The sequence below is a fragment of the Akebia trifoliata genome, chromosome 3, assembly GCF_017979445.1.
Source record: "Akebia trifoliata isolate Shusen 1 chromosome 3, ASM1797944v1, whole genome shotgun sequence".
NCBI lineage: Eukaryota > Viridiplantae > Streptophyta > Magnoliopsida > Ranunculales > Lardizabalaceae > Akebia > Akebia trifoliata.
The window spans coordinates 24,902,033-24,915,926 of record NC_141377.1 but is presented as its reverse complement, the minus strand read 5'-3'; positions in this window follow the sequence as shown (position 1 = coordinate 24,915,926).

The window sequence follows — 13,894 nt, the reverse complement described above, 5'->3', positions numbered from 1 at the left end:
GATTCTAAAATCTGACGTAGCGCAGTTTCATCCATAGTACTCGTTTCTTCTCGTGGCAAAGACTAACTACTTGGCAATGGTACTTTAGAAAGACGACTCTTTTCACGGACCCAAAGTGGTATATATGGAGGTTTAGAACGTTTGAAATCAATTATCACCTGATTGGAAATAAACCAAGGTTAACCATTAACTCTAAAGGTTTGATTCTTAACCACATGATTAAAGTTTCGATATAGAATAGCCCAAATCCGGTGGGAAATATCGAATTCAAATGCTCTATAAGTCTATGGTGACTAAGAAAGTGAGCAAGGTTAGACGCGGGTCTACCCCTGATTGGGGTTGAACCTTTAATCAGACCAATTAATTTGATCCTAAGATCAAATCTTTCTATACAAAGTAGTCTGGATCTTTAAAAGTGAAACGAATTAGTCCAACTGATTTGGTATTGATCAGTTTGATCCATTGGTCAATTGGGCCAACTAGTTTAAGTAGTTCAAATTAATCGGTACATTTCACCGATTGGGTCGAACCGATATTGTGGGTTTTGTTTGATTATTCTGGATCGGTCCGCCCACCTACCTGTTGGTTGGATTGAATAAAGCAACCTGGGAACACCCATAGTTAGTTCGGATCGTGACCTATAGCAAGGCTTCTAGACTCTAGGTTTACTATGTGCAATGCAATTTATCTGGCCACCCTTACCCAAGTGCACCTATATACCTCTCGAGCGTACTCAATCAGACGGTACGTGATGACTTGGTTTGATATACCGTATAGGTGATAATCTAAAACTTCAACTCACTTCTCTAAAGCCAAAAACAGCTAGTTTGATCCCCAGTTGAGAGGTGGTGCACGATGCTGAGCAAAGGCCCACTTAAATACCTCTCGTCTAGATTAGACGTAGTCTATCCCCCTCGTACAGTAGGGTACAGTGGGGTAGGATCTCGCTTACGTACTGGTTTTGACCAAGAAGTGCAATTAATGTACTTGGATTATCTTTGATATGCCTATGGGTACGAGTCAAGAGTTGTAACGTTCATAAATAGTTTGGCATCCCACGAGGGGACCGACCACATACTAGTACTACGTTGGCAAACGGGACATGTGACTGTGTGGCTCACAATAGATCAAAAGCTCAGGTCGCTTCAGCCTAGGTGCATTGATATACCTTTCAGAGTCACCTGATCAGACGGTACTGATGCCCCAATTTAATATACCCTCAAGTACGTGACTGGAGTTGTGATTTTCATGAATGACGTCACATATCCAAAGAGACCGGGCCATTCACTAATGCCACGTTGGCTATATTGGGACATGCAAGCATGCAAAACAGTAAACGTGCATTTGGTGTGTGAAAAACAGGGTGGGGTGTGCCCGGGGCCTTTTCAAACAAATGAGCCCATGGGCCTAATCATACCATCACCCATTGATACCATATGAATATTAGCTAAAATAAAAACTAGTCCAATAAAATCATTAAGATCACCAATAAACACATCAACTATATATCTGATCAAAATCAATGGCAAATCAATTAATGAGCATGGCATATAATAATTGATCAAATCTAAACATTGCAATATGCATAATTTTTATAATTTTTAAGGTCCAATCAATGATCACTTTTGGGTGATCCAAAATAAATCGAGATTCCAATAGATGTTCCATTGATGATAGGATGATAATTGTTGAGATGAGCTCGCTCTTAGGAACATTAATTGTGTTAACACTAGATAAATTTGGATTTTCTGTGAATTAGGAAAATACAATCAGAACTTGCATCGATGATATCTAAGGCTCCTAATAATGAAATCGAGTGAATTTAGGTTATAAATTAATCTACTCGATGGGATTTACATTTTATTAATAGGTACCCAGACTTAATTCTCACCAGAATGTTCTGTAAAAACGTTTTAACATTGTTGTCCCAGCCTTCATTCAGCAACAATTACAGATTTACAAATTGAACTTGCATCGATGATATCTAGGGCTTCCGATAACGAAATTGAGTGAATTGAAGTTCTAAATTAATCTAATCGATGAGATCTACATTTAGTAATAGGTACCCAAACCTAATCTAACTAGAATGTTCTGTAAAAATGTTTTAACATTACTATCCCAACCTTCTTTCAGCAACAATTCCACATTTATAGATTGAACTTGCATCGATGATATCTAGGGCTCCTGATAACGAAATTGAGTGAATTTAAGTTCTAAATTAATCTATGTGATGAGATATACGTTTTATTAAAGGTACCCAAACCTAATTTTAACTAAAATATTCTGTAAAAACGTTTTAATATTGCTGTCCCCACCTTCTTTCAGCATTAATTCCAGATTTACAAATTGAACTTGCATCGATGATATCTAAGGCTCCCAATAATGAAATTGAGTAAATTCAGATTATAAATTAATCTACTCGATGATATCTATATTTTATCAATAGGTGCCCAAACTTAATTATCACTAGAATATTCTGTAAAAAATGTTTTAACATTGTTGTCCCAACCTTCATTCAACAACAATTCCAGATTTATAGATTGAACTTGCATCGATGATATCCAAGATTCCCGATAATGAAATTGAGTGAATTTAGGTTCTAAATTAATCTACTTGATGAGACCTACATTTTATTAATAGCTGCCCAGACTTAATTCTCACTAGAATATTCTGTAAAAACGTTTTAACATTGTTATCCCAACCTTCATCATTTCATCCTTTTCATGTCAATTTGAATCTTTCATTATTTAGGGGTCATCCAAAGGTGACCCTTAATTGGAAAAAATTACAATACCCAAAATCATCCACAATCAAGTCACAAAAATAAATAAATAAAAAAACAAACAAATAAATAAATAAGTAAAATAAATCGAACTAAATAAAAAAAAACTAAGTCATCTTGGCAATGTTCCCATAGTTGGGGTTTTTCAAGTTTGATCCTCAATTGTCCCCAGTGGAGTCACCACTGAAAGCGCCATCGATCCGCGGGGTGCGCGGATCCATTTTTGACCTTTGAGGTTTAGGAGTCGCCACCTAGTTATTACGGTCTAGGAATCGAATATAGACTCTAAACGGATAAATCAACTAATCTACTACAAAAATATGGGTCCGGGGGTCACGTTACGGGATTGAAAAGTGTTAAGCACCAAATCCCACCCGGCCAATGCCGGTCTCTACTTATCTCAAATAAAACTACATTGCTACAAAAAGACCTAGATAAAAAAATAAAAAAAATTTACCTTCAAACACAACGATTCTAATCCCTCAGATATGATAAAATCGCTCCTTCTACAGTACTCCTCGCTTTGTTCTGTCTTCGAATTTGATTTTTGATCTCCAAGGCAAGGTATCGCTTTCTCAGACTAATTTTTTTTAGATTTGTTTACAGATTTCTTGGTGTGTTTTTTAAGGGCTTTTAGGTATTTTTCAAGCTAAAATCGAAGCATGGGTGTTAGGTAAGAAGTTGGGGCTTCAAAATTAAGGTTTATAGGAGGCTAGGGAAGCTTTTTGACCTACATCTCGTTGAATTTTTTCTTGGATACGAAAATAAGGTGTGAAGGCTCCTATTTATAAAGTTTTTTAGAAGAATTAGGATTTGAGTAGGATTTCTTTTAGGGTTTTAATTAGGATTTTGACTTTTAATCTCATTTGATTGACTTTAAGATTTTGACTTTAGTATTTCTTGATTGACAATAATTTCTCGACTTTAGTATTTCTTGGTTGACTTTTAATATATTGACTTTAGTCTTACTTGATTGACTTTAAGATTTGGAGAACCCCCTTTTATATCTTTAATTCTTTGGGCCCCAGATGGAGGGGTCCTTGAATAAATATCCTGGTAACCATCAACAATTTTGCCTAAAAGCCTGATTGATCGATTTTTTGACTCAAAATTTTAAATTAATTTTATTAATGTTTCACTTTACATTATTTAATGTTTTATTTATTAATTTTAAAATTTTTAATTATTAAAATTGTAAAATTACCGTTTTACCCTCAGAGAGGATTTTTTGCGTTTGAAGTCATTTTTCAATGTTCCGGGATATTTTGTAATCAATTTTTCATAAATAATTTAATGGGAATGTTGGTTTTTATCATTTATGAAATTTTTTGTATGAAATGGTCGTGAACGTTATGAGGGGCATTTTCGTAATTTTGTCGAATTCTGTGAAAATTGACGAAATGATTTATTTGATTTCGATTTGTTATTTTATGAGTTTGAATGAGTTTTCTTACTCGTAACGTAGGCTCTAGGGTTGTTTTGATGTTAGGGGCATTTTGGTAATTTGATCATTTTTAATGATTTTTATCGTGAAGCTTCTTTTTGGTCTGCAAGATGATGATTTCTATGTTTCTAGGGTTGTATTTTTCTAGCATAGCATAGTGTCTATAGTTTTGTCAATTCGAGATACCTCATCCGGATTTCTAAAACATATCTGGTAACAAAATAAAGCATTGGAATAAACATCATCATTGGGAACCTTTGCGATCAGGTTAACGAGTTGATTAATTAGGCGAGTGCAAAAATGGGGTATCTACATCGTCTGACTTCAAGATCATGATAAAATTGAACTACCAGAGTAAACCAACCTTAACCAGATCAAGCGGTACTACATTTAAGGTCATCTTTGGCCAAATCAATTTTTCTACTACCTAGTTCATTATCTCCTTTCTCACCCCTTTGCAGCTTTAAAAAAAAAACCTTTTCTTCTTTCTCAGCTAGAGTACCTAACCTAAGGGAGGAAAAAATTTGAACTACGTTTGGTTTGATCCCAAAATTTTGAGGTATATAGACAATTTGATAAGTTACTTCAAGCCCGACCACAGTAAAATAAAAAAATAGATCCCCCGAAAAAGAAAAATATAAAAAAAAAAATTCAAAAGAAAAAGAACTATCATCCAAAATGGGGAAGAAAATTCAAGGAAAAAGAAAATAATTTAAAAGGAAATGTCACACAAGGGACATTTGGATTTTTGAACCTCAAAATTCCTTTCTTTTTATGTCAAGTCCTAAGCCTACTCATAAAAGTCCTCTTAAATACTGTGCGAAAATGTCAAGGAATATAGCAAAACATGATCAAACAGTAACTCCAGAAGTTCAAAAAGGAAGAAAAAGAAAAAAAAATGAAGCGTACTAGGTTGAAAACCCAAAAGGGCAACTTAGGCAAAAATTAGGGCAAGCTCGCAAGGTTGAAAATCTGAAAGGACGACCTTAGCAACAATCAGAGCAAAAAAAAGAGAAAAAATTGTAAGCTCGTTAGATCGAAAACCTAAAAAGACGATCTAGGCAAAAGCTAAAACATGCTCGCTAGATTGAAAACCTAAAAAGACAATCTAGGCAAAACTTAGAGCAACCAAAAAATAAAAGAAAATCTTCATTGAGTTAAGAAGCTGAAAAGGCAGTCTGAGCCGAAACATTAGAATTCTGAATGATCAAGTTTCAATACCCAGTTTGAACCAAATATAGACTCAGTGGATACAAGTATCTCGTCTATGATTGATCTGAAAAGTTTCATGTCCCTAAGCGAATCGACAGGTAGAAAGAACAAATTCTATGATGAATTTTAGAAAGAAATATTTTATTCCAATTTCTTTGAGCCTAACTCAAAATCTTCAATATAAAAAGTCAAAATTAAAAGTTAAACCTTTATTGCGTTTGTGGTAATCAAAAATTTCAAACCTTCATACAATGGGCATTTTCTTTCTTCTCTAATATGTAGCTTTCCCCCCTTATACTAGGGGTATTTTTTTTAATGATGTATTTAATTATCTCCAATGCCATGCTTCCTATCAAATTAAGGGCATTTTATTTTTAAGGTAGAGTAATGTTAATCCTAAAAGATAAAAGGAATCTCAAACTTAAGGTTACCCTCTTGATAATAATTTTCTAAAATCCTTGAGGTTCAAAAGAAATAAAAACTCAGGTTTTAAATTTATACAAAAGCATTCCTGATCTCATATTTTGATTTTTACCTAGAGAATAATTCATTTACCTAGAGTAGGAGATAGGGCATTCTTTCGTTTCCAGATTCATTAATCCTTTTTCAGATCCATTCATTCCTAGATTCGATCATTCTCTTCCAGATTTGTTATCTTCCAGATTTATTTTTAATCATTCGTTCCTTGATTCAATCGTTATTCTCCAGATTCATTTTCAATCTTATCCAGATTCATTTTAATCATTCTTCTCCATATTCATTCATTCATTCCCAAGATTCATTCATTCCTTAGTCAGTTTTACTCAGTCAGATACCGCCAAGGTTAACTTGGATTTTGCTTAGATGCCACCAAGGGTTATCTTGGATTTTGCTTAGTTGCCGTCAAGGGTTATCTTGGATTTTGATCAGTTGCCACCGAGGGTTTGCTCGGATTATGCTCAGCCAGATACCGTCAAGGGTTTGCTCGAATTATATTCAGCCAGATGCCATCAAGGGTTTGCTCGGATTATGCTCAGCTAGATGCCGCCGAGGGTTTGCTCGAATTATGCTCAGTCAGTTGCCGTCAAGGGTTAACTTGGATTTTTCTTAGTTGCTGCCAAGGGTTATCTTGGATTTTGCTTAAATGCCACCAAGGGTTATCTTGGATTTTGCTCAGTTGCCACCGAGGGTTTGCTCGAATTATTCTCAGCCAGATGCCACCGAGGGTTTACTCGGATTATGCTCAGCCAGTTACCACCGAGGGTTTGCTCGGATTATGCTCAGCCAGTTGCCGTCGAGGGTTTTCTCGAATTTTACTTGTTCATTACTCTTTCACCCCGAGTAGGTAGAGTAGGACTCCTAGAAAATTAGTTCATTACTCTTTCACCATGAGTAAGTAAAGTAGGACTCAGATAGTTCATTACTCTTTCACCCTGGACAGGTAGAGTAGAACTTCCAAAAAATTAGTTCATTACTATTTCACCCTGGGCAGGTAGAGTAGGACTCCCAAAAAAATTCGTTTATTACTCTTTCACTCTGAGTAGGTAGAGTAGAACTTTCCAAAAAAATTAGTTCATTACTCTTTCACCTTGGGCAGGTAGAGTAGGACTCCCAAAAAATTAGTTTATTACTCTTTCACTCTGAGTAGGTAGAGTAGAACTTCAAAAAAAAAAAATTAGTTCATTACTCTTTCACCCCGAGCAAGTGAAATCACCTCGACCTGACGGCTGCCCGCTAAATAGCAAAAGGGGTCTGATCTACGTATCTCGGAGATTTTTTAAAGAATCGGAAATCACCACCTAGTTCAAGTTTAGGAACTAAAATTAACTCCAAATGGATATGGGTCGGTCCACGGATCAGAGAGATGGGTAAGGGATCAGGTTACGAGTTTCGAAAGGTGTTAAGCACCGAACCTGCCTGATCAAGATGATCAGTCTCTACTACGATCCAAAAATATCCTACTGTCAACATTCAAAGACTAAAAGTCAAACTAGGGTCCAATCATCATCAAATTGCATCGGATTTACTAAACAAATCCTACGGTTAAAATAACTACATGGATTCTCGAATTTCACATGATGGAACACCACGATTTAGTAAGGCTTACATGGCACCAAAAATTAATAGGTAAATTCAGTCACATTTGAAAAAGTATGAATTCGATCTTTAATGCCATGTGCGCCAAAATCAGTGAATCGACTCATCAATTTTAATCAAAGAAATTTGATTTTTTAAATTGCCGCGTGTATTAAAATCAGTAAATTAATCCACACATTTTTTTAATAAAGAAATTGATTTTTTGATTCGCCACGTGAACTAAAATCAGTGAGTTAACCCACAAATTATTAATCAAATAATTGATTTTTTCGAATTGCCACGTGAACCAAAATCAGTGAGTTGATTCACGTACCCATTTCATAGAAAATTTTGATTTTAAACCTCCAATGTACACAGAATCAGTTAGTTGCCTCATGTGCCCATTTCATAGAAAATTTCTATTTTAAACCTCTAATGTACACCAAATCAGTGAATTGACTCACGTGTTCATTTCATAAAAAATTTCTATTTGAAACTTCCAATGTACACAAAATCAGTGAGTTGACTAACATGCCCAATTTCATAGAAAAGCTCGATTTTGAATCTCCAATGTACACAAAATCAGTGAGTTAACTAACATGCCCAATTTCATAGAAAAGCTCGATTTTGAATCTCTAATGTACACAAAATCAATGAATTGACTCACAATTTTGATCAAGAAAATCTTGATTTTTTAAAATCATCACGTGTGCCAATATCATTGATTTAACTCACATATCCATTTTATAGAAAAAAATTGATTCAAATTTCTAATGTACCCAAAATCAGTGAGTCGACTTCAATAATTTTGATTTTCCAAAATCGTCACGTACGCCAAAATCATTGATTTAACTCACATATCCATTTTATAGAAACAAAAATAAATTCAAATTTCTAATGTACCCAAAATCAGTGAGTAGACTCAATAATTTTGATGAAGGAAATTTGATTTTCCAAAATCATTAGTTTAACTCACATCTCCATTTTATAGAAAACAAAAATCGATTCAAATTTCTAATGTATCCAAAATCAGTTAGTAGACTCAATAATTTTGATAAAGGAAATTTTGATTTTTCAAAATCGTCACGTGCACCAAACTAATGAATTAGCTCATATATTTCGCAAAATCGACGAATTGATCCATTAATATTACAAAATGAGAAAATCGATCCGATAATATTAATAATCAATTGGTTGATCCCTCAATATTTCAAAAAATTTAAAAATTTTCATTAGTGCCACGTACACCTCAAAAATTGACGAATCCATTCGGGTACGTAAAAAATTATGAAGTCTAGAATAAATAAATAAAATAAAAAAAGAAAAATTACCTTTGTCGAATGATTTCGGATGCTTAGATTCCTTCAACAAAAACTCGAAATAGCTATGAGTAGTACCATGATCTTGCGAGTTTGATGTATGAATCTTTCTCCAAAATCAATTTTTTTCTTTGAGGGTAACGAAGAAGACGTTAATGGAGGTGAGACTATGGTTGATTTTTTTTTCAATGGTAAAGAGAGAGGGAGAGAGGAGTTGAGGACATTAATAGAGAAGAAGGTGTGAATTTTTTTTGGTTTAGAAGAAAGAAGAAGGTTGTAGGTTTAATGATAAAAAATGTTGTTATTTTTTAAGGATAGCCTCAAAAATATTTTTCTCCTTTTTTTAATGGTTCCTTTGATAATCTTTTATGGTGGTTCTACCATCAAACATGAGAGAGGGAGAAATGAGAGTGATGGTGGAGGACATGGGTAGTTATGAGAAGTTGGAGAGAGGGAGACTGAGGATTTGGGGAAGAGAGAGTTGGAGAAGAAAATGTGTGTGTAAGTATTTTCTTTTTCACTTTTTATTTTTATTTTTGTAGAATGGGGGGTGGTGATCCCACGCTACTCGCCTTAATGATCTCTCATAGATCATTAAATTGATTGGTCGGTTGGAACTCGATTTTAATTTAATCCGATTTAGATTTCAATTTGATCGAGGGGATTTTATTTTTGGTTGATTGATTAAATTTTGAATTCGATTGGTTGATTTTAGTTTTGAATTTGGTTTATCGATTTTAATTGGTCGATTGGATTTTAATTTCAATGTTAATCGATGGATTGGATTTTGATTTAAAAGTTTGATGAATTTTAATTTTCATTTTGCTTAATCGATTGGATTTTAATTTGACTTTTGTTTGATTATGATTTGATTATGATTCAACTTGGAAATTAAAATAAGATCCGATGACAGATGAATCGTAAGAAAATACATACAAGGATACTCTCCGTTAGTGCTGAGGGAATCGTTGTAATCTGCAAGGTAACTTTCTTTTATTTTTTATTATTATTATTATTTGTTATTTTTTATCTATTTTGTAATGTAATCATTTTGGGAAGTAGTAGAGACCGGCGCTTGTCGGACGGGGTTGGTGTCTAATAACTTCCAACCCCATAACATGATCCCCAGATCTAGTTTCTTTTGTAGATTAGTTTTCCTTATGTGTTTAGAGTCGATGTTCGGTTCCTAGACCGTAATAACTAGGTGGCGACTCCCAAATCTTAAAGTGAAAAGCGAACCCGCACACCCTGCGGATCGATGGCACTTTCAACAATCTCTCGTGTAAATTCTCCTCGCTTTATTTTATCACCAGATCTATTTCGGATCTCCAAAATGAAGTATCTCATCTTTAAATTTGAGTTTTTCCTAGTTTTGTGATGGGTTTCTAGGTGGTTTTTGGAGAGATTTTGAAAGTCTTTTTTATAAAAGTTAAGCTTTGGATGATAGGTAAAGGGTTAGGACTTCAAAATCAGGATTTTGGGAAGGTTAGCATAGCTTTTTGACTTACTTTTTCTAGGATTTTCTTTGACCTATGAAATTATGTTGTAGAAGCTCTCTATTTATAGAGTTTTTTGGGTAGAATTAGTGTTTAATTAGGTTTCTTTTAAGGTTTTAATTAAGATTTTGACTTTAATCTTATGAGATTGACTTGGTCTTTTTAGATTAGGATTTTGACTTTAGTCTTATGAGATTGACTTGGGCTTTTAGATTAGGGTTTTAATTAGGGTTTTGACTTAAGTCTTATGAGATTGACTTGGTTCCTTTAGGTTTTTAATTAGGATTTTGACTTAAGTCTTATGAGATTGACTTAGATAGGGTTTTAATTCGGGTTTTGACTTAAGTCTTATGAGATTGACTTGGTTTCTTTAGATTATGATTTTGACTTAAGTCTTATGAGATTGACTTGATTTAGATTTTTAAATTAATTTTATTAAGGTTTTATTTTACGTTAATTAATATTTTATTTATTAATTTTGAAATTAAAAATTTTTAAAATTAAAAAATTATCATTTTGCCCCCAAAGAGAACTTTTGCGTTTGAAGTCAGTTTTCAATGTTCTAGGATGTTTTGGAATCAATTTTTTCATAAGGAATTCAATGAGATTATTATTTTGTGTTATTTATGAAATTTTTTGACGTGAATTGATTGTCAACCCTTATGAGGGGTATTTTTGTACTTTTATCGAATTTGGTGAAAATTGGCAAAATGGTTTATTTGATTTTATTTTATTGTTTTATGCATTCGAATGAATTTCCCTAAGAGTAAGGGGACTCTAAGGATGTTTTGCTGTTAGGGATATTTTGATAATTTGATCATTTTTTAGTGATTTTTATCGTAAAGCTTCTTCTTGTTTGTAAGATGATGATTTCTATATTTTTGGAGTTATATTTTTCTAGCGTAACGTGGTTTCTATAGTTTTGTTAGTTTGAGATACCTCATCTAAATTTTTGAAACATATATAGTAACAAATAAAGCATTGGAATAAACATTCATCATTAAGTATCGTCGCGATCGGGTTGACGAGTTGATTAATCAGGAAAATGCGAAAATGGGGTGTCTACAGTTAGATGTCAATTATTGGTGATAGTGGCTTTTGGTTGTTCCTCTATTTTTGGCTTCTATATTTTTAGTATTAGGAACATGGTTTGCTAATTAAGCAGCCGTGGGTTATCAATAAAAAAAAATATTATTCTAGAAAATTGTGCTACATTCGCACCTGAAGAAAATATTTGCATAAGTGATGTGATTGCAGTTACACGGGACCTATCATTGATATCAGAGCCAGGTTAATGGGAACAAACAAGGAACGTATTGAACAATTGAAGGTTAGGCTGGGTGTAGTTTAGGAGGGACTACATCGAATGGAGTTTGGTATGACTAACAAACTTCACCATTTGGAGGAAAATCTCAATTGCCTTTCAAATGTTTTGTTTTCTAATCCTGAGTCCTCAACTCATAACAATCGCCACTAAGAAAACCAAGATGGAGGTCGGTAGATTGTCTTATCAAAATCAGCCATGCTCGAATTTCCATAATTCTTTAGAGACCATCCATTGGAGTGGTTCAATTGGGTGGAATAGTTCTTCGAATACCAAGGCACTGCCGAAACTCAAAAAGTTCTTATAGCTGCTTGCCACCTTGAAGGGGAGGCCAGCCAGTGGTGGTAGTGGATTCGTAAGACATTACGAGGAGAAGGACATGTGATTTCATGGGAAAAATTCGAAAAGGAATTATGAGCTTGCTTCGAACCATCAGGGTGTGAAGACTTTGACGAAGCTTTCTCAAGGATAAGGCACTTGGGGACATTAAGAGACTATCAGCACAAGTTTGAGAAGCTCGACAACAAAGAGCATGGATGGACGTAAAAGGCTCTAGTGGGGATGTTCATGGGTGGATTGAAGGCTAAGATTGCTGATGGGATTCGAATGTTTAAACTGTGATCCCTCAAGGAGGCTATTAACTTGGCACAAATGAGAGATGAGCAGCTCGCACGACAGCAAAGGTTCATGCGACCACCACCTATGAAAGCTCCTCTAGCTCTCCCACAAATCACTCATGTATCTCCTGTTACCCCTATGGCTCCAATCAGACGTTTGTCATGGGAGGAAATGCAAAAGAGAAGAGTTCAAGGCCTCTATTTCAAATGCAGTGAATGTTTCACAACATGACATAAAGGCCAACAACCACAATTGTTACTCTTAGAGGGATATGCAAGAGCTGGCAATGTGATATTGGAAGAGGTCACTGATTATCATATACTAGACAAGAACCAAGATAGAGAAACAGGGGAGGTGCAAGAACCCAAAAATGAACCCAAAATTACGTCACATGCATTAACGGGAGAGACTGCACCAAGAACCATGTGCATAATGGCTAAAACGGCTTCTCACGAAGTTGCGGTATTGATCGACAATGGATCAACGGACAACTTCATCAACAATCAATTGGCAAATATATTGAGATTACCGATAGTGTGCACATAAACATTTACCATACGAGTGGCTAATAGAGAGTGGCTGGAGTGTCAAAGGCGTTTCGATAAGGTACTGGTAAATTTACAAGGCACTAATTTTTACCTCACCCTCTTTTCTTTACCCTTAATAGGACTTGATTTAGTATTGGGCATTCAATGGTTGGAAATGCTAGGTTCTGTGGTTTGTAATTGGAAGCAATTAACCATGGAATTTATCTGGGAGAATCAAGCTAGATGGTTGCAAGGAATAGAAGAGCAAACCATACAACAAGTTACCTTAAAAGAAATTTCCAAAGAATGCCGACGGGGTGATACGTTGCTTGCCATATACTATTTGAAAGCACCCTCGATCCACGGGGTGCGCGGATCCGCTTTTGACCCTTGAGGTTTGGGAGTTGCCACCTATTTATTGTGGTCTAGGAACCAAACTGACTCTAAAATGGATAAAAACTAATCTACTACAGAAAATCTGAATCCGGGGATCATGTTACGGGGTTGGAAGGTGTTAGGCACCAACCCCGCCCGGCCATTGCCGGTCTCTACTTATCCCAAATAAATCTACATCGCTAATGACAAACCTAGATTAAAAATAATAAAAAGAAGCTTACCTTCGATTTGCAAAAGTGTTATTCCCTCAGATCTGGTGAAAACGGCTCCTTGTACCGTATTCCTTACTTTGTTTTATCTCCGGATCTAATTTCTGATCTCCAAGGTAAGGTATCTCCTTCTTGGATCTGGGTGCTTCGAATTTATTGTGAATTTTTAGGATGTTTTTTAGAGATTTTTGGGTGTTTTTTAGGCTAAAATCAGAGCAGGGGTGTTAGGTAAGGAGTTGATGCTCCAAAATTAGGATTTTGGAGAGGTTGTGAAGGCTTCTTCACCTACTTTTCCTAGGGTTTTTTCTTTGATCCGAAAATAGGGTGTGGAGGCCCCTATTTATAAATTTTTTTAGGAGAATTAGGATTTCTTTTAGGATTTCAATTAGGGTTTTGACTTAGTCTTTAGGATTTTAATTTAGGGTTTTGACTTTAGTCTTAAGAGATTGACTTGATTAGTTTAGATTAGGGTTTTGACCTTAGTCTTATGAGATTGACTTGATTAGTTTAGA